Here is a 26,905-nt window from a genome sequence, read left to right as displayed (position 1 = left end):
ATTTAGCTAAATTATCTTCCACCTAATAGTCAACTTCAAGTAAGACATCATTAGAACTCATTTAATGAAAATGTCTTCCCTGAAATTTCCCTCTGCACTAAAAATTCTTCATCAGAAAATGAATATGACAGATGGTGGACATGAAAACTAGCCAGAGTTGCCTCTGAACTCTACCTAATGCTTGATAGTTAACAGAATTATAGGCACAAAGAATGTTAAAATGTTTTCTTTGATTTAAAAACATAATAAAGTCCTTTAGCTCCTTTTGGAGAAGGAAATGGCAACCCACTCCAGTATTCTTGCCTAGAGAATTCCACGGACAGAGGAGCCTGGTGGGCTATGGTCCATGGGGTCACAAAGAGTCGGAGATGACTGAGCGACTATCACTTAGCTCCTTTATTTATAAAAAATGTTTCATTGCGTGCCTTCTATATACCAGACTTATGCTAAACACTGGACAACTGGTGGTTGGTCATTCTTGTGATAGACCATCTGTACTATAATTCGTATTCCAAAGAGCACCCTGGAACACAAAATGAGTCAGTGATATTTTATAATAGAAGATGTCAGATTTTGCCTCTTCAGAGTAAGCAGTTTTTAGCAGTGGCACACACTGTCACAAGAGGTGAAGCTGAAGGTGTGAAATGATTTTTACCTGAAGAGTGTGATGGAAGGTAATGGAACCAGTTTGAGACAAGAAGTCTGTGCTATCTAAGAGTTAGCCTGACTCGATAAGCAGCTGGACATGTATTTCCCAGTCACCAAAGGACAAACACAAGAGTGAAGGTGAGGAAAACAGAGGGGCCTGATATTGATTGAGCACCTTTCTTAGTGCAGAATCTTGTTCAATCTGCCTAAGAAACCCGTGAGATATGGGATATCTTCAATTTCTTCCTCTGTCAAGTAGTATAATCATACTATTACCTAATTCTTGAAAACGATCATCTCTGAGGGTTCGTATGAGCATTAAGTAAGATACAACATGAAAAACAGAGCAATTCCTGGCACAAAGCAAGAACCCAGTGCAGGAAATAGATTATTACGTTCAATATAAAACAGCATGTTTGGTGTAGGGGGGATAGTGACAGGAAAGTGAAGAGAGAAAACAGTGGGGCTGGAGAGAAAGTTAGGGAGAGAACACTGACTCTCACTACCTAGGACTATCCCTAGGGAAAAAGGAGGTGCATAGGGCAAAAATTGTCGACGACTTCCTTCTCATTTGTCTGCCCCTCTTCAACCCTCATCTCAAGGTCTGGCTTTCCACGTGTCCTATCTGTCCTCTTGTTCGCAGTCCATGTTTTTAAGGCTATGGTCCCTAACCCCCGAAAGACTCTTGTTCCTATTTTTCATTAGTCAACTCATGTCTTTGTTAATTTGAGACAAGGATTTACAAGGTAGTCTGCCAGTGGGTGGTGTCGTGTATTCTCTTTCAGGGAATGCATTTATATTTCATTAGGTGGCTTACAGAGACCAAACCTCAAATCATAGAAATGACCCTATGAATGAGTGTTTTAGCTTCTATGTCAGGATGATTTTAGAGGCAAAATAGGTGAAGTTATTCTTTCCCACTGTCAGTCACATTAAAATCCATTATGTCTTCTGCTTTCTGGGACCCCTCTCCCTCCAGCACCTTTAAATATGTTAAAATGTCAAGTTCATCTTAAAGGCCGTCTGGCTAATTTCTGAGGTGGCTCAGCTTTGGTGTTTAGGAGGAGACAATCAGAGAAACCCCAGTCCTTAGCATTCATTCCTTCATTTCTTCACATTTTGAAGGCTCTTTCATGTTTTATAGATTGTGCTATGTCTCCAATAGTTTAATAGCCTTCTTATGGAAGGAACAGAATTAGACCACTGTCACTGCTTCAGGGGGAGAGAATTTATAATATATTGTATTTTGATGAACCTTTATAACCGGATGAATTATTTTTCATTCCCAAGAGGCTCTCTTTATTCAATGGCTACTAGACATCCATCATGCTAATACCTTTTCGAATTAGTCTTTTTGGATGAGTGTTTTTCATGTGGCTCAGGGCTTTGCATCTGTACCCCAGTGCTCAGCTAAAGCAGAAACTCTGGGTTAAGTTTTTGCAATGCTTTAGTTTTACATGAGAGTATTCAAGTCACATTTCTAGCTAGGTTTTAGGGAATTACATTAAAGAAATTAAAAATTTGCACACCATTAAACACTTTCTGATTCATGTGGCCTCATGCTTTGAAGCTTCCCAACATTTTTATCAACTTACTTTGTGAAGAAATATATTGGTCTGGTCTGAAATACACTTTTTTTGTATCACTTGGAAAAACAGAAAGAAATTTCACTCCTTTACACGTCTTTTGTTTCTGCCCACTGTATAGCTAAGCTATTTAAAAGTTACCTCCTCTACTCTTTCCAGAATTAAAACTGAGAATATCACTTCTGTTTTTATCTGCAAACTGTGTGACTAACTAAAATTATATCCTTGCAATCATTAAGAGATTTTTGACTAACCCATTAGGAATTTATAAATAAGGTGTCAATTTTTTTTTTTTCAAATGTACTTTCTATGGAAGCAAAAGCTGCTCCTTGTACCAATAAGAATACTTTTTAAGACAGAATTTAGGCTTTCTAGAAGGTCTCTTCTAAAACCTCATGGAGGAGCAAACACTCCAGGAAATGTTGCTGGAAAATACTTTGGTTTATTCTGAGATTTTCTAAGCAACTGTATGCAAATCTGGCACTGGAAAACTGTTTTTCTAAGATCTGGAATAGTTGCTATCAGCTTCTAGGAAGAAAATCATTTTAATAACAGTGGACAACAGTGGAATCTTCCTGAGGGCTGAAATGATACATATGAAATAAGGAACAGTACTTGTGAAGTTTTGGTACTATTTTGTGTAGTTAGGTGAATTTTCTTGTGCTTACATTGGCTGAGAAGGCTTTTCTTAGGCAATTTTCAAATTAAGATTTTATGATGGCTCTCTTAAAAGAGACCTAGTTCAACTTTTCCATTCTCCTTCCAGCACCTCCGTAACTGGGGAAAATTGCACTTCTAACCCCACAAGCACAGTATGAATAGGGTTTGAGGATAAAAGACATAGAAGGAATGATGAAAGCTATCTCCCAACTTTCTTAGGCAGCTAATGCTGACCAGAGCTTAAAGAACTATTTTTAGAATCTGTTAAAGGAAACTGTTCAGAATTCTATTTTTTTTAAATTAAGATCATAAAAAGGGAAAGAATTGAATCTCCACAGTACAAGCAATGATTAGTACACATACATATTTTATTTAGATGACAAACATAGTCTTCAAGCTTTAATGAGAGTGTTGTACTTACCAGAATGCAATTTAAACTACATTTTTACCTTTTACACCTCTTCCGTTAACTCCTGGTGGATGGAACTTGGGTCCCCACAAGTACTGCTGGCAAGGATTTTTAAGGTAGCCATCAACAAGAGCGTTTATGGGCACCCTGCTTTGGTAGACGTTCAGGGTGTTAAGTAATATCCAGTAAAGAGATAGTTACATCGTGTCCCTGCCAGGAATAGCGGCTGTAGGAGCATAGCTGACACGTACACTGCCCTTCACATCTACATGGCGTGGAAATCATTTTTCTCTGGAGATTGTTAGCCAAGAAATCTTTATTTTCTGTTCACAGCACTCTAGGTTATCTCTTAGTGCAGTTTCCAGATCTCACTTAGAATTTTACGTGGTAAAAAGGCAACAAATGCATGACAGGGCTAGAATAGTCTTACATTTTCTTATAACTTATTACAGTTGTAAATGTTTGTAAGACTTTCAATTAGCCAATTATCTCACCATAAGTATGTATATGAGTCTGCAACTCTGCTAAGACTTCTGCATGTTTAACTGCACAATACTTATGGCCCTAGACAAGTATTCTTATTTCCTGCATGGAATTGCAACGTTCAGAGATGGTAACTTGCCCAACTGAGATCACACAGCAGACAAACTAGTAAAGCTACATTTTCTTGATTGTAAAGTCTGTGCTCTAACTCAGCATATTTCAACATCCTTCACATTGGGCTCCAGCTGTCCCAGCAACAACCCATACCCTCAACAGCTTGCCTTGAGGATGAGACCTGAGGGCTTTAGTACTGGCAGCACATTGATTGGGAAGCTTGGCTGTAGCCCAATATGTATATCTTCTCCCCTAGGCAGTGCCATTGTACTTGCTTCTTACACCCAATATATTCCGGCCTTAGCACTCTTGCAAGGCTGATGCCATTGTCAAGGTTAGAGAAAGAACCACGGTTTTCTGAATTTCTCATTGCCCTCTGGCTGCTTCCCCCTTAACACTTCTTTCTGTTTCACCCTTATTTCCAAAATTTTTATCCATTCTTCTCCATTTATTAGAACTACCACATTTATAGTATATTTATCCCAAGAAGGAATTAGGAGGGAGCTGCTTGAACAAATTGGTTCAAAGTTGTAAATGCCTGATAATCTCCTACCTACTAGGGACACTTGCTTATTAAACAAAAGTAATTTTTGCATGTTGTGATTTCAGCCAATATGGGGGTGATAATTTGGGACTGAGTACTAAATATTCTTCATGTATAGGCTCTGGGGAACAGGCAGCTGAAAGAAACCTGAACAGCCTTGGAGGTCTCCTTCTAGCTGTTAGCCTGGCAGGAAGTGACTCTTATAGATGGCCATTCATGACCTTTGATGCCTCAATTCAGGCAGGTCTTTAGAAGAGGGTCAGAGCAGCTTTATGCCTGTTTCATTTTCCTTTTTCCTTCTGACAACTAACTCCTGAAATATTTAGTGAGAGTACATGAAGGATTTGGAGAGGGAAATGGCAACCCACTCCAGTATTCTTGCCTGAAAAATCCCATGGACAGAGGAGCCTGGCAGGCTATGGTCCATGGGGTCGCAGAGAGTCAGACATGACTGAAGCAACTAAGCATGCATGCGAGAGTGTTAATAATTTCCAGTCATTAAAGTCACTTACTTACAAACCATTCCCAATTATGTCACAGCACAAAGCTAGAAATACTCATTTTAAAGAACTGGCTTAATTTACCAGCCTGGAAGACCTCCTCGATGGCCCCACGCCCTCTCCAGATGCTCAGTTCTTGCGTCCTGAGTGTAATCAAATCTCTATCTGCTTAGAATCTTGAGTCATAGAGGAAATACTGTTCCAAGGTTCAGCACTGAATCATGCTTAGCGACTGGGAACTCATAGAAGCATCATAGTAGAGTATTAGAAGAGCATGTTCTTTGACGATAGTCAGAACTGAGTTTAATCCCAATTTTTCCACTTATTATGTAATGTATGATCCTGAATGCATTTCTTAATCTTGGTTTCCTCTTCTATAAACTAGAGTAAATAATATATTACTTTCAGGAATGTGTGTGACAGTTTAAATAGCAAAATAAATGTTAATCTCTTTATAGTCTATTAATACCAAGGCTGTGGGGTTACTCAGAACTGACTTTTGCCCACACAGGAACAGCTTATACATTTATTCATTCATTCATTAAAAATCTGTTGTGAGCACTGAGTGCCAGGTGGAGGCTTACTTAAGAGCCTTAATGGAATCTAGGGTCAGTTGTTTCTTAGCATTACTTCTGATGCACTGTGCTCATTTTCTCTGTGCTCATTCTTATCAGGCAGATAGTTAGCTGGCATTGAACTTGAATGTTCTCTGTAAGAGAAAGTTTCTCTTCCCTGTGTATAACAAATCCCATCTCCAGGCTTATTGATGAGATAATAAACAAGAGAGGCTTTTCCTTAACTGAAAAAGAAATGTCTTGCATGTATTCTCTTCCAGACCAGAAACTTTAGAGCTGGATTTTCCTATCTTACAAGCACTTGATAACTATTTTTCTAATTTAGGTTTATGGATGTATCTCGAGGTTAGGCAGGAGACTCTGGCAGTGAAGAGTCCAAGTCCTGATTCTCTGCTCTCTTCTTCCACAGTCCTGGGTTGATTTTCTAGTTGTAGAGAGCCATTTTCTTTAAAAAAAATTATTTTTAAATGGATATAATTGATTCATAATGTTCAAATTTTTATTGGGGTATAATTGATTTACAATGTTTCAGGTGTACATAAAAGTGAATCAGTTATACAAATACATATATCTACTCTTTTTTAGATTCTTTTCCCATATAGGCCATTACAGAGTATTAAGTAGACTTCCTGTGCTATACAGTAGGTCCTTAATAGTTATCTATTTTATATATAATAATGTGTATGTGTCAATCCCACTCTTCCAATTTATCTGTCTCCCATCCCTCCTTACCCCCTGGTAACCATATTTTCTACATCTGTAATTCTATTTTGGTTTTATAGATAAATTCATCTTTACCCTAAAGATTAGGTTCCACTAATAAGGGATATCATATGATATTTGTCTTTCTTGGTCTGACTTACTTCTCTTAGTATGACAGTCTCTAGGTCTACCCATGTTGCTGCAAATGGCGTTATTTTGTTATTTTTATGGCTGAGTAATATTCCATTATGTATGTGTATCACATCTTCTTTATCCATTTCTCTGCTGATGGACATTTAGTTTGCTTCCATGTCCTGTCTACTGTGAATAGTAATGCAATGAATATTGGTGTGCATGTACTTTTTTGAATCATGGTTTTCTCCAGATATATGCCCAGAAGTGGGATTGCTGGGTCAAAACCTGGATTTTCAGTTTTTTAAGGAACCTCTGTACTGTTCTCGTGGCTGTACCAGTTTGCATTCCTACAAACAGGAAGGAAAGTAGGAGGGTTTCCCTTTCCTCCACACCCCCTCTAGCATTTATTGTATGTAGACTTTTTAATGATGGCCATTCTGACCAGTGTAAGGTGATACTTCATTGTAGTTTTGATTTGCATTTTCTTTAATAGTTAGTGATGTTCTTGTGCTTTTTAGCCATCTGTATGTCTTCTTTGGAGAAATGTCTATTTAGATCTCCCACCCATTTTTTTTTTTTTATTGCATTGCTTGCTTTTTTGATATTGAGCTGCATGAGCTATTTGTATATTTTGGAGATTAATCCCTTGTTGGTTATTTCACTTGCAAATATTTTCTCCTGTTCTTAGGGTTGTGTTTTATTAGTTTCCTTTGATGTGCAAAAGCTTTTAATTAGGTCCCATTTGTTTATTTTTATTTTCATTTTCAATACTCTAGGAGGTGAATGGAAAAAGATCTTGCTGTGATTTCTGTTAGAGAGTGTTCTCCCTGTGTTTCCCTCTAATAAAAGTTTTATAGTATCTGGCCTTACTTTTAGGTTTTTAATCCATTTGAGTTTATTTTTATGTATATGGTATTAAGATGTTTTCTAATTTCATTTTCTCACATGTAGCTGTCCATTTTTCTCATCACCACTAGGGAGTCATTTTGTTAATGGAATAAACTGAGACTCAAAGAAGTTAGCTGGTTTTAAATGTGAAATGTCATGGCAGAATCAGATTAGCAGTGTGTATTAGACTCAAATTTGGGAAATGCTCCTTGTGTTCAAGCATAATTTGGTCAGAACTATTTTGATAATTAGGACTTCCTGGAGGCTCAATGGTAAAGAATCTGCTTTCAGGAGACACAGGTTTGCTCTCTGGATTGGAAAGATCCCCTGGAGAAGGAAATAGTAACCCACTCCAGTATTCTTGCCTGGGAAATCCTAGGGACAGAAGAGGAACTTGCTGGGCTATAGTCCAAGGGGTTGCAAAAGAGTTGGACATGACTTAGAGACTAAACAACAACAACAACAAAATTTGTGGTAATTACTTCCAGGATGCATGCATATTTGTGTGGAAAATCAGAAATGAATATCTATGAAACTCTAAAATATGCTTCACTACAAAACTCTCTTCATTCCTTATCCTGCACTACCCCTTGAAAAACATATAGCCCAGACCTGTGGATAAAGAAATCATTTACATTAAAAAAGTAACTGCTGACAGTTTTTCATTCAGGCTGATTGCACAGCTGGATAACACAATCAGTAGTTGAAAGGGCCAGGGATTTAAGTAAAAAAAAAAAAAAAAAAAAAGGCATCCGTAATCACTGAGGGAAAAAGGTAGCTCTCTGCAGTATGGGCTGCCTGCAGCTGGTGGAAGGTGTCCACATGCCTGTGGCTACAGATATTGCAATTAATCAAAGTTTGTCTTTGAAAGAAGAGGCTATAACAAACTGAGAAATGATTGCCTTGTAGAGATTAGAGGTTCTCGAGTTCATTCACCTTCAAAGTTATTTGTTGGGCACATAATTTTCTGCAGTCAGTACCTAGTCCTGGTGGTGCAAAAATAATTGGATACAAATCCTATTCTAGAAAGATTCACAATGCTAGGCTAGAAAGGAGGTCAACACAGACAAGTGCTAGATTAGGACAAGAACTCTGAGGTATGAGGAAGGTGTTGGAGAAACAGAGCAGATTCTTTGCTAAATTTTTCTCAGTTGTCAGAGAAGATCTCATAGTGAAGAGATTTATTGAGTTAAATAAAAAAGCTGAGTTGGGGCTCTCCAAGGGTAAATGTGAGGAAGAAAATTCCAGTCAGAGGGCAGAGCACATGCAGAGAGTGGTGAGAGATCATGTGTAATAAACAGCAAGTAGCTGAGCCTGGTGGAGAAGGAAATGGCAGCCCACGCCAGTACTCTTGCCTGGAAAATCCCATGGACGGGGAAGCCTGGTGGGCTGCCGTCTATGGGGTCCCACAGGGTCAAACACGACTGAAGCAATGCAGCAGCAGCAGCAGCTGAGCCTGGTGGAGCTCACGGGTACTTGGGGGTGTGTATCTGACCAGGACACTATGGGTTCTTCCCAGGGCAAACCCCTCCCCCATGTCCTCTGCCTGCCTCTTGTTTGTATAAATAAGACCTTCCCTGAGTCACAAAAGCCTGGCTCAAGAATTAATGATTGAAAGAGATGTGAAAACGTAGTGACGAAAGTAGTAGTTGGACCAGGAGAACTGGTAACAATCGATAGCTTACGGTGAACAATGTCGCATTCGTGATCTCCATAGAAGATTTAGCTTCAGAACCAGGGACCAGGCTTGATCACTCAAGATCGTTCGTGTAGCAGAGTTTTATTTAAGTGAAAAAGGGACAGAGAAAGCTGACACAGACATCAGGAGGGGGACAGAGCGTGTCCCCCTCACTAGTCTTATCGAGGCCTTATATACTTTGACCAGACCCACTCTCACAACATGCATCTTAAATTAACAAGATTAGAACTAGCAATAGAAAGGTCTTACCAGACCCACTCTCACAATATAGTCTTAAGATTAGTCAGAAGGTTCTTGTTAAGAAGAAATATGTGCCCGAGCAAGATACGTTATTATATTGACTAAGACAAAGCAATGTAGAAAAAAAAAACCTTTGGATGCCGGGAGCAGGAGCTCCACCCATGACAAAGGTCATGAGGAAGGAGGCTTGGCATATGCAAAGGCGGGATCGAGCCTCAGGAGTCCCCCTGGAAATTCTCGAGCATCTACCCCCAAAACCAGAGTCTGCCTACTTTCTGCTTTGTGCTTTCACCTACACCTCTGACTTTACGGGGGGCTGTCCCCCACTACCTCTCTCTGAAAAAAGAGTTAACTTACAGCTCCAGTTAATAATTCCTGGGTGTGACAGTGTTTCAACCTACAAACTCCTTTGGAAGTCTTCTAGCCTGCCTGAATAAGTTTTTCTGGCCACATGTGATTGCTCAGAGCCTCCCAACTGTGAGAGGCATGAGATGTTCTAAACTGCCTAAATACAGATTCCTTTGAGGGGTTAAAAGATTGATTAGAAATTGTATTGGTGAAGGGTTTTTCACTGCTTGGGCCAATGTTTGCTGCAAAGTCTCCATATCCCTTACCTGCTGTGTCCCTGGCAGTGTATTGATTAATATGATTGGTGTAAATAGTAGCTTTAATGTTTGTAATGTTGGACCCTTGAGTTAATTCTTTTTCTTGTTATAGCCCACCATACCTTTGCCCTTTAGGAATGCAACTTTATCTAATGCTTTTGTAGGGTGGCGCCTGACTAGTCACCTTTAGAGAAAAATAAATTTTCTGAAGAAAGGGTCTTAAAATGTTAACAGGCCTCCGGGCCAGAAGATGATGCAAATCACCTAAACTTTTGCGTATGGTAAGTTTGCAGGAAGAAAGCCTGGCTTACTGCATGACTCTACCCCTTCCCCCATTATCCTCTATGCATAACTTAAGGTATAAAAACTACTTTGGAAAATAAAGTGCAGGCCTTGTTCACCGAAACTTGGTCTCCGCATGTCGTTCTTTCTTTCTCCTTCTGGCTGAATTTTTTCCTCTGAGGCGGGGAAGCTCGTCATGCGTACTAATTTTGCCTGGGCTTCTAAGATCTGACCGGGGAGGCCTTAGTGTCTCTTCTCCTTCGGGAGAACGGGAGGACGCCTGCGGCCTTTGTAGGTGACGTAAATTCCCTGCTTTGGAATTTTATTCAGCCTCTTTTCTTCACTGAATTTCTTCGCTGAGCTATCCTTATTTCACCACTTTTTATATCCTTATTTAACGTTTAATTAAGCGGTTGTTTCCTGATCCTCGCCGACGCTGTCCCTGCTTCGAATTCCCTGGATCCACTGGGGCTGGACCCCGGCAGTCCTTTTCTCCTCTTTGAGAACCCCAGGCCTCTTTTTCCTCCTCAAAGGCCTAGACTCCTTATCACCTACCTAAGAATCAGCTCTCTCAGCCACATGGCAGTCACAGAATCTTTAGTTCCTCTCTGAAGTTCCTAGATAACAGTATCTGATGCACATTTCCTAAATTGTCTTACATAAGCTAAAACCACCACCAAAGGGAAGAACTATTAATACTTGATGACACCACATAATCCCTCCAGCTACTCCTCCTAGATGGAGCCATCCACATTTTTTCCCCTGATGACCCTGGTCAGCTTTCTTCTCTATGGAAATATCCATGCAGATGCACCTTGCGACAGTCTGCTCTCTCAGTCCCTTGGCTTCCTCACAGCACAGTGCATCTAGTCCTTCAGAGTTAAACCCTGGACTGATCTTTCACTTCTTTATTTCATCTACTACATCCAAATTTTCAGCAAATTCTTAACCTTCATATTAAAATATCCTGAATTCAGTGTTTTCATTTCCTCTGGCTCTACCATCTTAATCTTTTGCCTAGATCACTCAACCTGGGCCCCCGCTTAATTGATCTCTTCCAGCTTTTTCTCACTTTCACAGTCAAAGGGATTCTTATAAAATATTAAGTCAAACAATCTCACTCCATGCTAAGGACCCCTGAAGACTTCTAATCACTTGTAGAACAAGATACAAAGTCGTTACCAAGGCCAACTCAATGGACATGAATTTGAGCAAACTCCAGGAGATAGTGAAGGACCGGGAAACATGGCGTGCTGCAGTCCATGGGGTCGCAAAGAGTTGGACAAGACTTAGTGACTGAACAACAACAACAAAAGGCCTTTCTGCACTAGAAGACATTCTCAGGTCAGAACTACATTCCCACCTGCTCTGGGAGTCTTCTTTGAACCCTGCGTGCTGGATCCAGGTCCTTCTCATGCTCTCACCAGCCTGTGCTCATGCTGTGTCTGTGTCATCTCTCTCATATTGTGTTGAAATGAGCAATGATCTTCCTTCATTTGTTCACATCATCTCTCCAGCCCAGTGCCGTGTCTCATTTGTCTTACTAGCTTGACCATATAGCTGGCACAGGAGTAAGTGCTCATTAAATACGTATTGAACAGAAACTGTACCAAGATGAATAAGACATGGTCTTTGCCATCAGGTTGCCCACAGGCTATTTGATGAGACAGGGGTATAATACAGTGTGATAAGAGTTATAACCATTATATTAAAAAGTGCAGGTGGAGTCCTGTGTCCAGCATAGCCAATGCTAAAGAAGCAATGGAACAGTCACTGTGACTTTTCCCTGGCGAATCTGAGCAGAATTTATGTTCATTTAGGAAAAGAATGACTTTAGAGTTGTTTGATTGTTTACTGTGTACTTGCTGTGCTTGGTCGCACAGTGGCGTCTGATTCTTTGCGACCCCATAGACTGTAGTCCACCAGGTTCCTCTATCCATGGGATTCTCCACGTAAGAATACTGGCATGGGTTGCCGTGCCCTCCTTCAGGGGATCTTGCCAGGCCAGGGATCAAACCCTGGTCTCCCACATTGCAGGCAGATTCTTTACTATCTGAGCCACAAGGGAAGCCCATTAGATTGTTTATAAAGTTATAAAGCTCTTAGAAACCCTCATAAGGCAAAAGTTACTATATAAAAGTGAAATACTAACCTCTGAACAGCAGCTGGCAAGCCTGGTTTTCACATGCGTTAAGGCACATCACTGAATCTATTGACACCTATAAAATTTCCTCCTTGTGAAAAAAAAAAAAGTTTTACAAAGGTTAGCTTCTTTAATGTTCCTTTTACACTATCCTGCAAAGGGTATTCTTCTAAGTAGTAAAGGTCAGAATGATGGCTGATGTGTCTAATAACAGTTTTAGATTTTACTCTTTACTCCCTGGTGTTTAGGTATGTTAAGTGTTGTGTATTCTCTTTGTTGAAACTGCTGCAGCTGTTAAAATGTTTCATAAGCTTATTTGTTTTTACAGTGGGTATATTGATTCATTAGAACTGACACAATTAGCAGTGGAAAGTGATCACTGAATGTATTTTGAAGGCATCTTGGTTTGATGAAAACACATGAGTTTTGAGGGTGGATCTACTTATTTTAGAAACTCTCCTTTGCTTCAAATAAGCTGGGTAGTTTTGTGAAATTGCATAAGTCTCTTAAATTTGTTTTCGTTTGTGTGGAGTCACAATACTTGCAACCAATGCAAGACTGATTTGAGAATAAAATGAGATAATATATGAGGAACTAACAATGTCTGGAGAATAATATGTGTTTAATAAATGTATGTTTTTCTTTTCTTATAGGTAAGACTCTTCTACTTAGAGTCCTCCTTGGTAAGTATTTCAAGCTTCTTTTAGATTTTACCACTTGAGAATCTAGTGTTTTTAAGCTCAACACTCGATGTTTCTATAATGCTGCTGCTGCTGCTGCTAAGTCGCTTCAGCCCACCAGGCTCCCCCGTCCCTGGGATTCTCCAGGCAAGAACACTGGAGTGGGTTGCCATTTCCTTCTCCAATGCATGAAAGTGAAAAGTGAAAGTGAAGTCGCTCAGTCGTGTCCAGACTCCCAGCGACCCCATGGATTGCAGCCTACCAGGCTCCTCTGTCCGTGGGATTTTCCAGGCAAGAGTACTGGAATGGGGTGCCATTGCCTTCTCAATCTATAATGATAATACTGTATCAATTAATACTTAATGGCTATGTAATGATTATATCATTCTCAATACATGATTACCGTCAATAGTCTCATTTCTTTCTTACTTATTTAGGTCCATTTTACAGATGAAGAAAATGAGATATAGAGAGGCTAAGTAATTTGTCCAAGGTAAAACTAGCAGACTTCAGGGTCAACCCTCAGAGTCTGACTCCAAAGCGGTGTTCTAAGAACTGCGTCTTGGTATACTATTCACTTTCTGTCTCTTCTCCCACCACATTAAATGCTACTGTGTCAGCTAAAGAGGATTAGACAGAGACAAGAAGAATCCCTTTCCCATCATCTTTATAGCTTGAAGCTAGAGCCAAAGAGCAAGAGCAGGAAGGAAAGAACATACTGCTGAGAGGGAAATGAGGGGGAGAGGTCATGGGAAATCTCAGCTACAGGAGGGGTTGTGATGGTCACTTTAACCTCAGACGCTCGCTCATGGTAAAGCAGCTGGGCTGATGGTTGCCTCTAGGTCCTGGGTAGTAAGTCTCTGGAAGCTCACTGAGCACCAAGGATCATTGTTTTCTTGTCAGTCGACTTAAATCACTAAGTCTGGGTATAGTAATACCCATTTTGGGTCATCTGCTTCTAAGAGGGGTTCTGGGGCCCAGAGTAAAGGGCTGGTCTCTGTCTGCCTTATCACTTGGCTGAGTCTTTGAGCCCAGGGACTGCTCTGCTCAAAGTAAGTTGTATATGCTTAAATGTTTTATTCAAATGCTGTTTTGTTTTTTTTTTATCAATTGAAAAAAGAATCAGAGTTTGAAGGGTAGAAGCTGTTATCCAGGACTGTTTACACCAGCAAGTCATCAGAAATCTACTGGGCACTAGGTAGGGTTGTGGTCCCTGTCACTTGCCCACCCATGTAATGTGGTCAGGTTAGATGATCATCCTCAGGAAGTGGGTTCTTGAGGATCCTGACACTCAGGACTCAGGTCTGCAGGCACGCAGAACAAAGGGCATCAAGCACAATAATAACCTTTCAGGTTCAACTCCAATCTCAGGAACCTGATCCCTTCATTGACATCTGATTAGATGTTACTCATCTCTTCTGGCTGTGGCTTGAATTTTGAATCTCTAAAGAATGAATGAATGCATTATATACATTTGAACTTGAGGATATTTCAGTTATCTGCGTGGAAATTTATGCAAAAGTGGCAAACTAACAAACCACTGATTTTCACTGCATTTCACTTTTACCACCCTAAACTCTGTTTCCTAATCTCTCCTCTGAGCAGCTAGGCTTGCTTGTGAATAGCTTTTGTATTCCTTGGTGTGTAGCTTTTGGACATACTGTTAGAAGGATTTTGAATTGGATGAAATTGAAATTGGGATCTGTGTTTTAAATAGGGATCATATGCTAGTTTATTTTATGTTTTTATTTTTAAATTTTGGCTGTGCTGGGTCTTCATTGCACTGCACAGGCTTTCTCTAGTTGTGGAGCATGGGGTTCAGAACTCACCAGCTCAGTAGTTGCGGCGCTCACACTTCTCTAGTGGTAACACAGGGGCTCTCTACTTGCCCTGGGGCAGATGGGATCTTAGCTCCTCGACCAGGGATTGAACCCACGTCCCCTGCATTAAAAGGCACATCCTTAACCACTGAACCATCAAAGAAGTCCCATGGGATCTAATTTTTTTTACATGATTCCGTTACTGCTATACTAACTTTCTTCCCTCTGTTACCATGGATTACCTTTGACAAAGGACAGCTGTGTACTTGTTTAGCACTATTCTAAGAGAAAAGAGTAAAATTTCCATTTATAGTTTTAGAATTTTAGAATATTAGAATTATTCATTTTAGAAATATTAGAAGTTTAGAAATATTAAAGGACTCATGTAGGTAGTAAGGGTTGAAGTCAGAAGTCTCTAAGCTTTGTGGACACAAAAACTCATAACAAATGAGTGTACTTTTATCAACTCAATTTTCTTCAGTTTTGCCAGCACAGAAGGGTGGTTCGAAAAGCCAAATAAATGAGTCTTGGAAAATAATGTTTTATTTATCTTACAAGGGAATTAATTCTCAAAATCAATGAATAAATCTTTCTCAGATTGATGAGGAAAACAGTACAATTAAATTTTTATGATGTTTACTGAGCAAGTATCCACTTTCAGGAATAAACACACTTTTTTTTTCCTCTTTAGTTCCATCTCAAAAGCTAACAGAATTTTGGAAAGCAGTCAAGTCTGTGAAGTTAGAGTTCGGTGGGCGTTTTGATGTGCCAGGTGAGATAAATTTGCCAAGGATCAGCTTCTGTCTCTGGCTACATTCCCCCCTCCTCAGTGAAACAGCATTTAAAAGGAAACATCCCTGAATCATTTTTTACTAATGATTGAACAACAGCATGGTCACTTCCTCCTCCTGGCTGTAGTCTTCCTTCTTCCCAGAACAGGTTAGGAATAAAAGACACAATGATATGGAAACATTTCCCAGAAACTACATTTCCAACTTTGTTATTAATCTCTCAAATCTAAATAGAAGTGCTAAAGTGGAACGCACAGAAAAATAAGGTAGGCATATGGAGTGAAATGAGATGAATTTGTTTAACCTAACTAGCATTTCTGTAAGCTGGATTTCATGTTAGCTTTTTGTTAGCAATAATTCACAATAAAATATCCTATGTGAAGTCTTAGATAAAATATAAGAAAATATGTATCCAGAGTATAGTACATCTTAAAATTAAATTGAAAAAAAAATTTAAATTGATTTGATTGAATCTATGGGATTTTCTACAATAGGTTTTTGCTTATGCTGAGTCAGGGCTTTTATTATTATTATTATTTTTAATCATATGTAATCTGAGCCATAATAATAAAAGATATCATAGTTGTGGATATGAATAACAAACCTATATTAGCAATTAAATCACATTATAAGGAAGCCAGTGGGATCAATTGGTATATGTTCTCTATATTACCTAACTCTGAGGGTAGAGATGGAGGGTAAAATATTGAAAGGATCTCAAACTCTCCACTCAGAATGATTTTTTTTTTTAATTGGAGTACAAGGATGTCTTTGATGTCAATCTGTGATAACAAAGGTCTGGTTTAATTGCCTGTACTTATGATCACTTGCACTCAATCGTATTAGATCTAGGAAAAATGTGTCTCATTTTTTCTATAGTAGAAAGTGTTTAAAAGTAGAAGTGTTCTTTAAGCATAATAATTTGATGTTTGTTTATGTTTCTAAGATCAAAGTTTGGCTCCCGATCTTAGAACAATTGTGATTTCAGTCTGTGAAATGGAGTATTTCCTGCCATATTGGTAAACAAGGGGGATGTGAGCGGACAGGATGCTGGCCCGAGACAGCTGAGATGCATAGGAAAGGAATGATTTCAGTGAGCCTAGACGCTTGCATCTTCTCATACATTGAAAGGCACTAAATTCCTCGAGATATCTAGTTTTCCTTAATGAACAATAATATTTTGATGTTCCGACTCTCTGCCCTTTGCTGCAGACTTGTATATAACCTGACTCCTCCCCTGGCCTCTTTGGAGCAGTTTCTCAGGGCTACTTGAGATGCTGCCTTCTGGGCTTGAAGTCCTAACACTTTTCACTGAATAAACGTAACTCTCAACTTTTAGGTTGCATGTATTTTTTTCAGTCGACAAATTTTATTCTTACCCCCAGAAATACTGAGAAATACAAAGAAAAACTATGGATGTGGCTGGCCCACATAGAGCAGGTTAAAGAGAGCATTAAATACTAAACTAAGAAGAGGAGAAACAAATTTGTATTTGAAAGGTCTTTGAAGTTTATAAAACACTGTACAATTATATGTTTATTACAGAAGGCCTGAATTTAAGGTAGAATTTCTCAGAGAATCTTTATAGCAATTTTCTTTTCTTTTTTTTTTTTTTTTGGTAGCAGTCATTTTGTTTCTCATAGCAATTTTTAAGACATTTTTGTAGTTCTAAATGTTTCCAGTTCTATGATTTTTTTTTTTGCATTTCTAAGTATTTGGACTGAGCACAATTACTAATTACTAATTTTTGAGTAAGGCATGCAGATGGTAACTCACAGGTGGGAAGCCATTTTCTTTGACTCTCCTACCAGCTCTTATCAATTGAATGCTATAATGAGACTGAGTCCTGCCTCAGGCAGGAGAGCACTGTGATTGATTAATAATGTCTGTAAAAGGGTTTGGGGCGGAGGGTGGGGTGGTGTGCATGTAGATTGGCATACAGATCTTGTAACTATTCTCCCTAGATTAATGAATAGAAAAGAAGTCTTGCATCCAGTGAAAGTGTCTTGTCCAGGATTGCCGACAAGAGCGCAACCTGCATTGCAACTCAGCAGGTTATACTCTGTTCATTACTGCAGGGTTAAACCCTGTTCCTAAGAAATTTATCTCAACTCAGGTGTCTGATCTGCAGATATTTAGTGTCATAGAATGTAGCCATTGTTGGCCTATTCTACAACACATGAGTACACCTGTAGCTCTCTGTTTACACTGTTGGCTGAACTCAGGGTAGGCAAGGCACCAGCCGGGAAACTGGAAGAAAACTGGAGGAGCTGTAGGAGCTGCAGACCAGACATGTTTATTCTCCAGTGTCAGATGCTGGGGCAAAGGGGTTTCTCAGTGCGGCTAGTTCTGTCCCTAGAACAAAAGCGGTCCGTGGCCGAGCGGGCACAACATGATGCGCATGCGCAGTGCTGTAAGTGAACTCAGCTGGTACATAATCATGCAGGGTCATTGTTAACAGGGTGTGGGGAGAGGGTGTGAGAGTGTGAGAGTGTTGGGCGAGAGAGCCTGACTGACGCCACCTTGATTACATGCTATTTCCCCACAATCGGAAAAAGAGTTCCAAGCACTTTTCAGCAGCCTGCCAGGCTCCTCCATCCATGGGATTGTCCAGAAAAGAATACTTCAGTGGGTTGCCATTTCCTTCTTCAGGGGATCTTCCCAACCCAGGGATCGAACCCGGGTCTCCCCGGGTCTCCTGCATGGCAGGAAGACGCTTTACCCTCTGAGCCACCAGGGAAGCCCGGAATTATCCTAATATAAATTTAATTTGAAATTAGAAGTCAAATATTAAACCAGAAGTTGCCTAAGGAAAATGTAGCTCCTTAGATCAGCAAAACCCGAATCTGTAGTTGCCCCTTCCTTCAACACTGAGCCTGAAGGATAGTGCACATTCACAAGCAGGAGTCCTTAGCTGACCTCGAGTCACGCAGGACCTGCAGTCTGTTTAGTAGTGTAGGAAGCCCACTGAGGGCGTGGCCGTCGCTGCTTGCTCATTTGTCTGAACTCTTCAAGCGTCCTCTGCTCACCTTCCTCTGAAATGGGAGGAGCTCCTGTTGCTTTCACCCCATGTTATCTTTACTGTTCTGTTTGTCCCACGTCTTGTCACCTTCCTCTGTCCTCCCTCCTTCTCCCTCTCTTTCCCCTCCCCCAGGGTTGATGGCGAGCCTTCTGCCCAGTCAATCTTTACTGAAAACTCTTCCCATTCAGGCCTCTCAACCCCTCTCCATGGCATTGTCCCCCTCCACCTCCAGCTTCTGCAAAATTACTGAGTGCAAAGGTAAAGATCAAACTAGAATTAATCAAAAAATTTTAAAGGAACTCAATGAATGAAGGTTTTAAAGAAAAAAAAAAAAAAAGGTCTTTAATTTAATCAGTATTACTCTTTTATGAGGGCTTCCCAGGTGGCTCAGTGGTAAAGAATCTGCCTGCCTCTGTAGGAGACGTGGATTTGATCCCTGGGTTGAAAAGATCCCCTGGAGGAGGAGATGACAATCCACTCCAATATTCTTGCCTGGAAAACCCCATGGACAGAAGAGCCTGGTGGGCTACAGTCCATGGTGTCACAAAAAATCAGACAGAACTGAGCACACACTCATGCACTCTTTCATGGGGGAAGATTTTAGTCAACTGCTGTTTCACATTGGTTTGTTTCAAACTGCAGATTACTTGTTAATTTTTCATGGAATGCAAATAAAGTGATGGTCCTTTCCTACCAGATGTGCTGGATAGGCATGAGGGCACCTTCATTTTCCTAACCAATATTTTCATCAAGAACCTATTCAGAGTCTTCGAATTACTTCCTACTTCCATCCTGTTTGAACTGCGAAACACTGCCCGAGGCAGGTTTGCATCCTGAAGTGCTCTTAGAGGCCTGGGGACTAGGATGTTAGGAGTATTACAGAGAACCTTAAATTGTGGCTTGATCTTATATCAGAAAGCAAAAATTGTATTTACATTCTATTACAGAGGGCTTTGAATAAGAATCAGGACTGATGTGCTAATGTCCCAAGAGGACGGTACTTTGCCAAGAGTATTTCTGTGTTAAGTGCCTGAGTGCTTAGGGTTCAGCAGCAGCCTTAGAAGCTGAGCCAGGTGGAGTTTGGAGGATGCTTCCTTTTCCCCTTTCCTTGTTCCTCCCACCCCACTGAAATGTAGGTTTGCTCAAGACATATGAAAAATTAAAATATCATAAGGAAATTGAAAAGTAGTGGAAAATTATGAAGCCTTACTTTGTGTCTTGTGTTGGAATAAACAAGAGATGATGCTGTGTGATGGAGTAATAACTGCACTGTTAATCTGGAGTCTAGAGGTGTGAGTTTCCTTGTCTAGGACACATTATTCGTCATGTGTAAAATGAAGAGGAATCAGAAAATCATCTCTGCAATCTTCCCTAGTCCTGAAATGACAGGAGTCAACAAGTGGGGGAGCACACAGAAAGTTTGTCTAGTTAAGATAGAAGCAATGCAGAGTCGCAAACCTGGGGAGAAAGGGTGTGGGTGTCCTCCCCAGTGAGGAGGAGTGCAGTCAAGAGGCGGTTAAGTCATCTATATAGGACAGTTCTTCAGGGTCTTTGTTTACCTTTGGCCAATTATGTGGTTTGCTTTAGGTCCTGACTTGCCCTAGGACCCTCCCCGACATGTGTGTGTGACTTTTTCCCAAGATGGATTCCTGCCTTAGCATCACATATTATGGGACAGTGCCTTTTCCTTTTTGACCCCCAAGGAGGCTTTCTGGGCATGTGAAATGTCTCCCTTGCCTCAAGGATGGGACATATATAACCTCCTGATCCTTTACTCAAACAAGGTTTAGCCCATCTCTGTTCTTGCCATGACTGTTATCTTACAATGTCCACAAGAGACAAGGCCTGGCTTTAGTTATGCTTCCATTTTGGAGAGCAAACAGGAAGATGGTTATAAGTGTCTAACCTGGAGCCCCCTTAGCCCTTGTCTCAGGAAATGCAAAAGGAAGCCAGTTGTGAATGCCTAGCCTGGGGCCCATCTGTCTCCCACCTCAATCCCTCAGAGTTTATTGTTGTAATTAAAAACAATACAGTTTTATCTATGTTCCATTTATTGTTTTGTTTATGTATTGCCATGCGTTCCTGTTCAAAGGAAAACTAAAGTAAGCTGACGTGCCAGAAGTGTGTCTGCTTTATGTTTCAAATAAAATTTAGTTTGTCAAATCTATTTTTTCCCTTTTTTTTACTCATGGTTTTTTTTTTTTTTTTTTTCTATTTAGGACTATATTTCTCCCCTATTGTTTTCCTTATATTTATAATTCCTAGGTTTTTCTTTTCCTATGAGTTGAGTATTTAGTTGGCTGATTTTTGTGCTTGCTTTTTTTGTTAAACAGTGAAGGCTTAAAGCTTAATACATATTTGAGCTCAGCTTAACTGTAAGTCACTCAGTCGTGGCCAACTCTTTGCAACCCCAGGGACTGTAGTCCACTGGGCTCCTCTCTCCATGGGATAATCCAGGCAAGAATACTGGAATGGGTAGCCATTTCCTTCTCCAGGGGATCTTCCTGACCCAGGGATCAAACCTAGTCTCCTACATTGCAGGCAGATTCTTTACCATCTGAGCCACCAGGGAAGTTCTTCTAATTTGCTTCATGAGCCTGTTGGTTTCCAAATGTAATAAAAGTAGCAACTTAGGTATCATTTATCCTTCAGAACTTGGGCATAAGCATTTAACATTTTCAAATAAAAAAACTTACTTTTATAATTTTGAATTAAAAAATCCTTCAAAATAATAAACACATTATTTTAAATATTTTTTACTACTGTGCAATTACCTACATTTCTTAATTTATGAACTTTAGTGAATATCTATCAAATACTTCGAAAAATGAGTATAGCTCATTACATCACCTTCTCCTTATGCTTCCAACAACCTGTCTAAACTGTCACTGCCTCAATCTGTCACATACTTATTTTTAGTTATTTTATTGTTTGCCTTTAAACCATTACACAATATACATAGAATTCTATTTTACCAGTTAACCTCAGGCGGTATCTGTTGACTCTGCAGTGTCCATGATGAAAGAACCAACATTTCTGTGCTTCTCACCACTTCTGACTTTTTCACCTCCATAACCTCTGACCTCCATGTATATATACATTTATATGTATATAAATACATGTATCTTGACTTTCAACTATCTGTATTTATAGCATCTACATTTTATCCTTAATTATAGTTAAATCTTTCGTGCTCTGTCTACAGATTTATTCTAAACACTTTACCATAAGGAGCTCAAACTGTAGAGTACATAAATATTATTTACTAAGGAACCAGGAAGGGTTTTGAAGCCACAGTGAAACTGTTAAGTGTCATTTCCAGGGCTCCAAAGAACTCCAGCACCACATTCCTTTATGTCTCAACTCAGAAAGGAATTCACAGTGGGAGGCACAGTGAAAGATAGGAAGGATTTATTAGAGTAAGATGCTTGCAGGGTTCACAAGTGGACAGGCAAGCATTGAGCTGCCCTGAGTATTCAGTGGGTTACATTTTATAATCAGAAGAAGAGAGGGGAGAGCAAGAAGATTGTTGTCTTTCCTGAGGAGACACCACATTTCCATCATCAGTTCCTCTCCCAGGTTGGCAAGGAGGTTTACTTGTCCCTCCCTATATGGTCAGACCAGGACTGTAATAGCACCTGAAAAAGATTTTTGGATCTCAGTACAGAGAGACTCTTTCATTTTTAAAAGTCACCTTTCCATAAATGATTGTTTTTTGTGTGCACAGGGCCTGTTTTGGGGGTCTTTAACTTGATGATGACACTACTGGGCAGGTTGTAGGCCTGTATGTTTGAGTAATAGTTTAGCTAGGCTCACGTTTGGAGAAGGCAATGGCACCCCACTCCGGTACTCTTGCCTGAAAACTCCCATGGACGGAGGAGCCTGGTAGGCTGCAGTCCATGGGGTCGCTAAAAATCAGACATGACAGCGACTTCACTTTCACTTTTCACTTTCATGCATTGGAGAAGGAAATGGCAACCCACTCCAGTGTTCTTGCCTGGAGAATCCCAGGGACGGGGGAGCCTGGTGGGCTGCTGTCTATGGGGTCACACAGAGTCGGACACGACTGAAGTGACTTAGCAGCAGCAGCAGCAGCAGGCTCACATTTATTTATCTAGTCTCAAAATTATTTTTTCTCAAAACTCTGAAAGCATTGTCTCAGATTTTTTATAGCATCCAATATTGTTCACAAGTAGTCTTATGCTATCCTGAGTCTCATCACTTTGAAAATCATCCATGTTTTCTGTTTTGAAAACTTGTTAAAATTTTCTCTTTCTTTCTGAGGTTCTGAAATTTCTAAAGGCTCTTCATGAAAAATGGTCTTTAAAATTTTTTATTTGTAAACTTTAGTTTTTAGAACAGTTTCAGATTTATAGAAAAAATTGAGCAGATAGTATAGAGTACCCATATGTCCCAAGCTGTATTACATTTCCCAATTAGTAACATTCTTATATTAGTGTGTTATGTTTGCTGTATTTAATAACTCAATGTGATACATTATTATTAACAAAAGTCAATAGTTTATTCATCTCTCTATTTTTCTTATTAAATGACTTTTTTTTTTCTGTCTTAAGATCCCATCCATGTTACCAGACTACATTTGTTATGTCTTCTTAGGTGCCTCTTGGCTGTGACATCTCAGACTTTCTTTGTTTTTGATGACCTTGATAGTGTTTAGGAGTCCTGACCAGGTATATTGTAGGATGCCCCTTTGTTGGAATTTTTCTGAAGTTTTCCTCGTAATTAGCCTGAGATTGTGGTTTTTAGGGAGGAAGACACCAGAGAGGTGTTGTCATTTCATTACATCATATCAAGGGTGCATACTGTCAACATGATTTACAATTGTTGATGTAGACTTTGATCCCTTGGTTGAAATAGTATTTTTCGGGTTTCTCCACTTTCAAGTTACTCTTTTCTCCTCCTTTCCCTACTGTAGTCTTTGTAAGAAAGTTCACTATGGGCAGCTTACACTTAAGGAGCAAGAGTTATGTGCTCCTACCTTTAGGGTAAAATATCTATATAAATGTATTTAAGATTCTTCTGCAAGGGTATTTGTCTCTTCTCCCTAGTTTATTAATTCATTTAAGCATTTATATTAGTATGGACTCATGACACTTATTTCATATTCTGGGTTATAATTCAATGCTACTTTACTTATTTTTGTTCAAATTGTTCCTGCTTTGGCCATGGGGAGCTCTTTCAGTTGGCTCCTGTATCTGTTTGACATACCCCTATCATTGTGCTTTGCTTTTTTTCTTCCAGGTAAGTCTTGAAGTAGTTACGTTCTGTCACTAGAAGAGCTTACTTTGTATATGTCCTGCTCCAGTCCAAGAATCAGCCATTTCTGCAAGGAGTCCCAGTTCTTTTTACTGTAAAATGTTATTAGACACCAAGATCTGGGCCTTAGGTGCTTCTGGGATGTCATTGCTTCTCAGCTTTCTCAATATTAACCTGGGACGTGCGTGTGCGTGCACACATACACACACACATCTATATGTAACCAGTAAAGTATGGTGTCTCCAACTTTAATACATTACCACATGAATCGTTACAACCCTCTCCCTTGCTTATCTGTGAGTTTCTGCTCCAGTAGTGAGAAATCTGGCTTCCCATTTAGCTAATTGTCTAGTTCCAGTGTACATATAGCAGTATCAGAATTGTTAACTTGGAGGTCACAGAAGCAGCTTTATCAACTACAGTACAGTGCTCATGAGTGGTTCCTTTTACCTTTAGTTTTACGGATTCCACTTATTTCCAAAGTTAGTTAAGGCAGCACCTTTTCCCTCGCCTCTTTCAGCAAGGTTGCTTGATGCATTGTTATGTGGTTAGATTCTTTTTTTTTTTTTTTTTTATCAAATTCTGCAGTCCATCCTGAGTTATTTCTCTAAGTTGAAAGTTGAAATTTCCACATGTAATATTGGACTTGTTTATTTCTTTTTGCAGGCCTTGATTTTTATTTTTGTTTTATTTAAAGCATTTTCACCAAGCACGAGATAAAAGTGAATTTTATTGACTCCCAAGTGACCAATACATAGTATGAGGTTTATCTTCTGTAGCTTTGTTAGTTGAAGAATTTTAATTTCACAATTGATGGGAATGGTTCATGTACAAACTTGCAAATTTGTCAGGAGGGAGAATATTGTTGCTTAATACTGAAGTGGGAAAGTAAGGCACATAGAAGTTAGAGTTATTTAAGAATCTATTCATGTATAGATGCAACTCTGATTGTCTTGTTTCCATTATGTTATACTGAATAACAGGAGACACTTCTGTTTCTGAACAAATTGATCTGAATTTAACCTGTTAGAAATTTTAATTAGTATTAGCATAATGGAGTTTATGGGCTATTTGATTTTTTTAAATTAATGTTCTGTCATTTACCACAAGAAAATTTTAAGCATTTTGGCATGATGGGGAAATGAATATTTTTATTTTAATTCAGAATCATCTTTCTTAGTTTTAAAGAGAACTTGTGAAGTCAAAGCATTACTGAATTGAAGTGGAACTAAATAAATGTTATTTGATTTATTTTTATAGTGCCTACTGGTCTGCCATGAAGAATAAGAACAACATTTACGACTAACAGCAAATTTAGTGCTTGTGTCACACCAACATTGGATAAAAGTGCTAATACTCAATAATTACCTTGTTGCTAACTTGGCCTTGATAAGAAAGCATTCTTTTTAAAAGTACATGACTAGTCATGTAATTTTGTATACGAGTAGTTGATTAAGAAACAAAAAAGCAATTTTAGTGAATCTGAGTTAAAGACAATGACTTAGTAAAAGCTCTGATGAGCTATGAAAGATAATGTTGGGTGGCACAGACTTCCTTCCCTCCCCTCTCCCATCCCTGATATCTGAGAGTCATTAAAGTGCATATAATAGGGTTATTGTGTTGATTAGTTGCTCAGTTGTGTCTGACTCTTTGCGGCCCCATGGACTGTAGGCTCCTCTCTCCACGGGATTTCCCAGACAAGAATACTGCAGTAGGTTGCCATTTCTTCCTCCAGGGGATCTTTCTGACCCAGGATTGAACTTACGTCTCATACGTCTCCTGTACTGTAGGCGAATTCTTCACCACTGTGCCACCTGGGAAGCCTTGTAATATGCTTATATGCCTTCCTTAAAAATGATGTCTATTAAGCATGCTTACCCTTTGCATAGAAAGAGATAGTTCAAGGTTATGCTAAATAAAATATTATATGTGCCATTTATATGAAAAGTTGCCTAAGGCAAAAAATGTGGAATATGTTTATCTATCCTTCTGCTTTGTGTCCCAGATTTAGCACCAATATGTGCCCTGAATTGGATTAAGCCTTCAGAATATTTTCAAAAGGACCCTCAAAAGATGGACTCTAGCATCAAAGGTCTTTTTCTTTTTTTAAAAAAACTTTTTGTTGCACCACACGGCATGTGGGAATCTTAGCTGCCCAACCAGGGATGGAACCCATGCCCTCTGCATTAGAAGCATGGACTCTTAACCACTGGACCTCTAGGGAAGTCCCAAAGGTCTTTTTAATAAAAGTTCTTTGCCAAAAAACCAAATACATGTATCTCTTACCCATCATTTGTGGCAAAAAAATGGTAATAAAAAGATGTATGTACGTTCCATACACAAAGGTTATGTTAAAAGTGAAAGAAACAGGGTTGGGAATAGAGAGGAGAGGGATAACACCAACAATTATCGAGTGTCTGCTGTATTCCAGGTGCTTAAAAAAGTCATAGTAGTTTATAAGAGTTAAGCCATCTTCATACAAAATGATTTTTATGGAGTATTTAAATTCTTTCCTGACAACATCAGATCAGTCACTCAGTCGTGTCCGACTCTTTGCGACCCCATGAATCGCAGCACGCCAGGCCTCCCTGTCCATCACCAACTACAGGAGTTCACTCAGACTCACGTCCATCGAGTCAGTGATGCCATCCAGCCATCTCATCCTCTGTTGTCCCCTTCTCCTCTTGCCTCCAATCCCTCCCAGCATCAGAGTCTTTTCCAATGAGTCAACTCTTCGCATGAGGTGCCCAAAGTACTGGAGTTTCAGCTTTAGCATCACTCCTTCCAAAGAAATCCCAGGGCTGATCTCCTTCAGAATGGACTGGTTGGATCTCCTTGCAGTCCAAGGGACTCTCAAGAGTCTTCTCCAACACCACAGTTCAAAAGCATCAATTCTTCGGCACTCAGCCTTCTTCACAGTCCAACTGTCACATCCATACATGACCACAGGAAAAACCATAGCCTTGACTAGACAAACCTTTGTTGGCAAAGTAATGTCTCTGCTTTTCAATATGCTGTCTAGGTTGGTCATAACTTTCCTTCCAAGGAGTAAGTGTCTTTTAATTTCATGGCTGCAGTCACCATCTGTAGTGATTTTGGAGC

At 39.6% G+C, this 26,905-nt stretch overlaps 1 long non-coding RNA gene across 4 annotated transcripts in view; it reads left to right on the top strand.

Moving 5' to 3' along the window:
• The window catches only part of LOC138989134 (uncharacterized), a 283,758-nt gene that overhangs the window by 118,452 nt on the left and 138,401 nt on the right, over nt 1-26,905 (top strand). For all 4 annotated transcript variants that reach the window (XR_011465318.1, XR_011465319.1, XR_011465317.1 and 1 more), the window contains 2 exons: nt 12,867-12,896; nt 15,405-15,485. This is a non-coding gene — a long non-coding RNA (uncharacterized lncRNA). The remainder of the gene's footprint in view (nt 1-12,866; nt 12,897-15,404; nt 15,486-26,905) is intronic.

This window comes from Bos mutus, chromosome 9 (genome assembly GCF_027580195.1).
Source record: "Bos mutus isolate GX-2022 chromosome 9, NWIPB_WYAK_1.1, whole genome shotgun sequence".
Taxonomy (NCBI): domain Eukaryota; kingdom Metazoa; phylum Chordata; class Mammalia; order Artiodactyla; family Bovidae; genus Bos; species Bos mutus.
The sequence above is the reverse complement of the archived record's forward strand: the minus strand, read 5'-3'. Positions and strand labels throughout refer to the sequence as shown.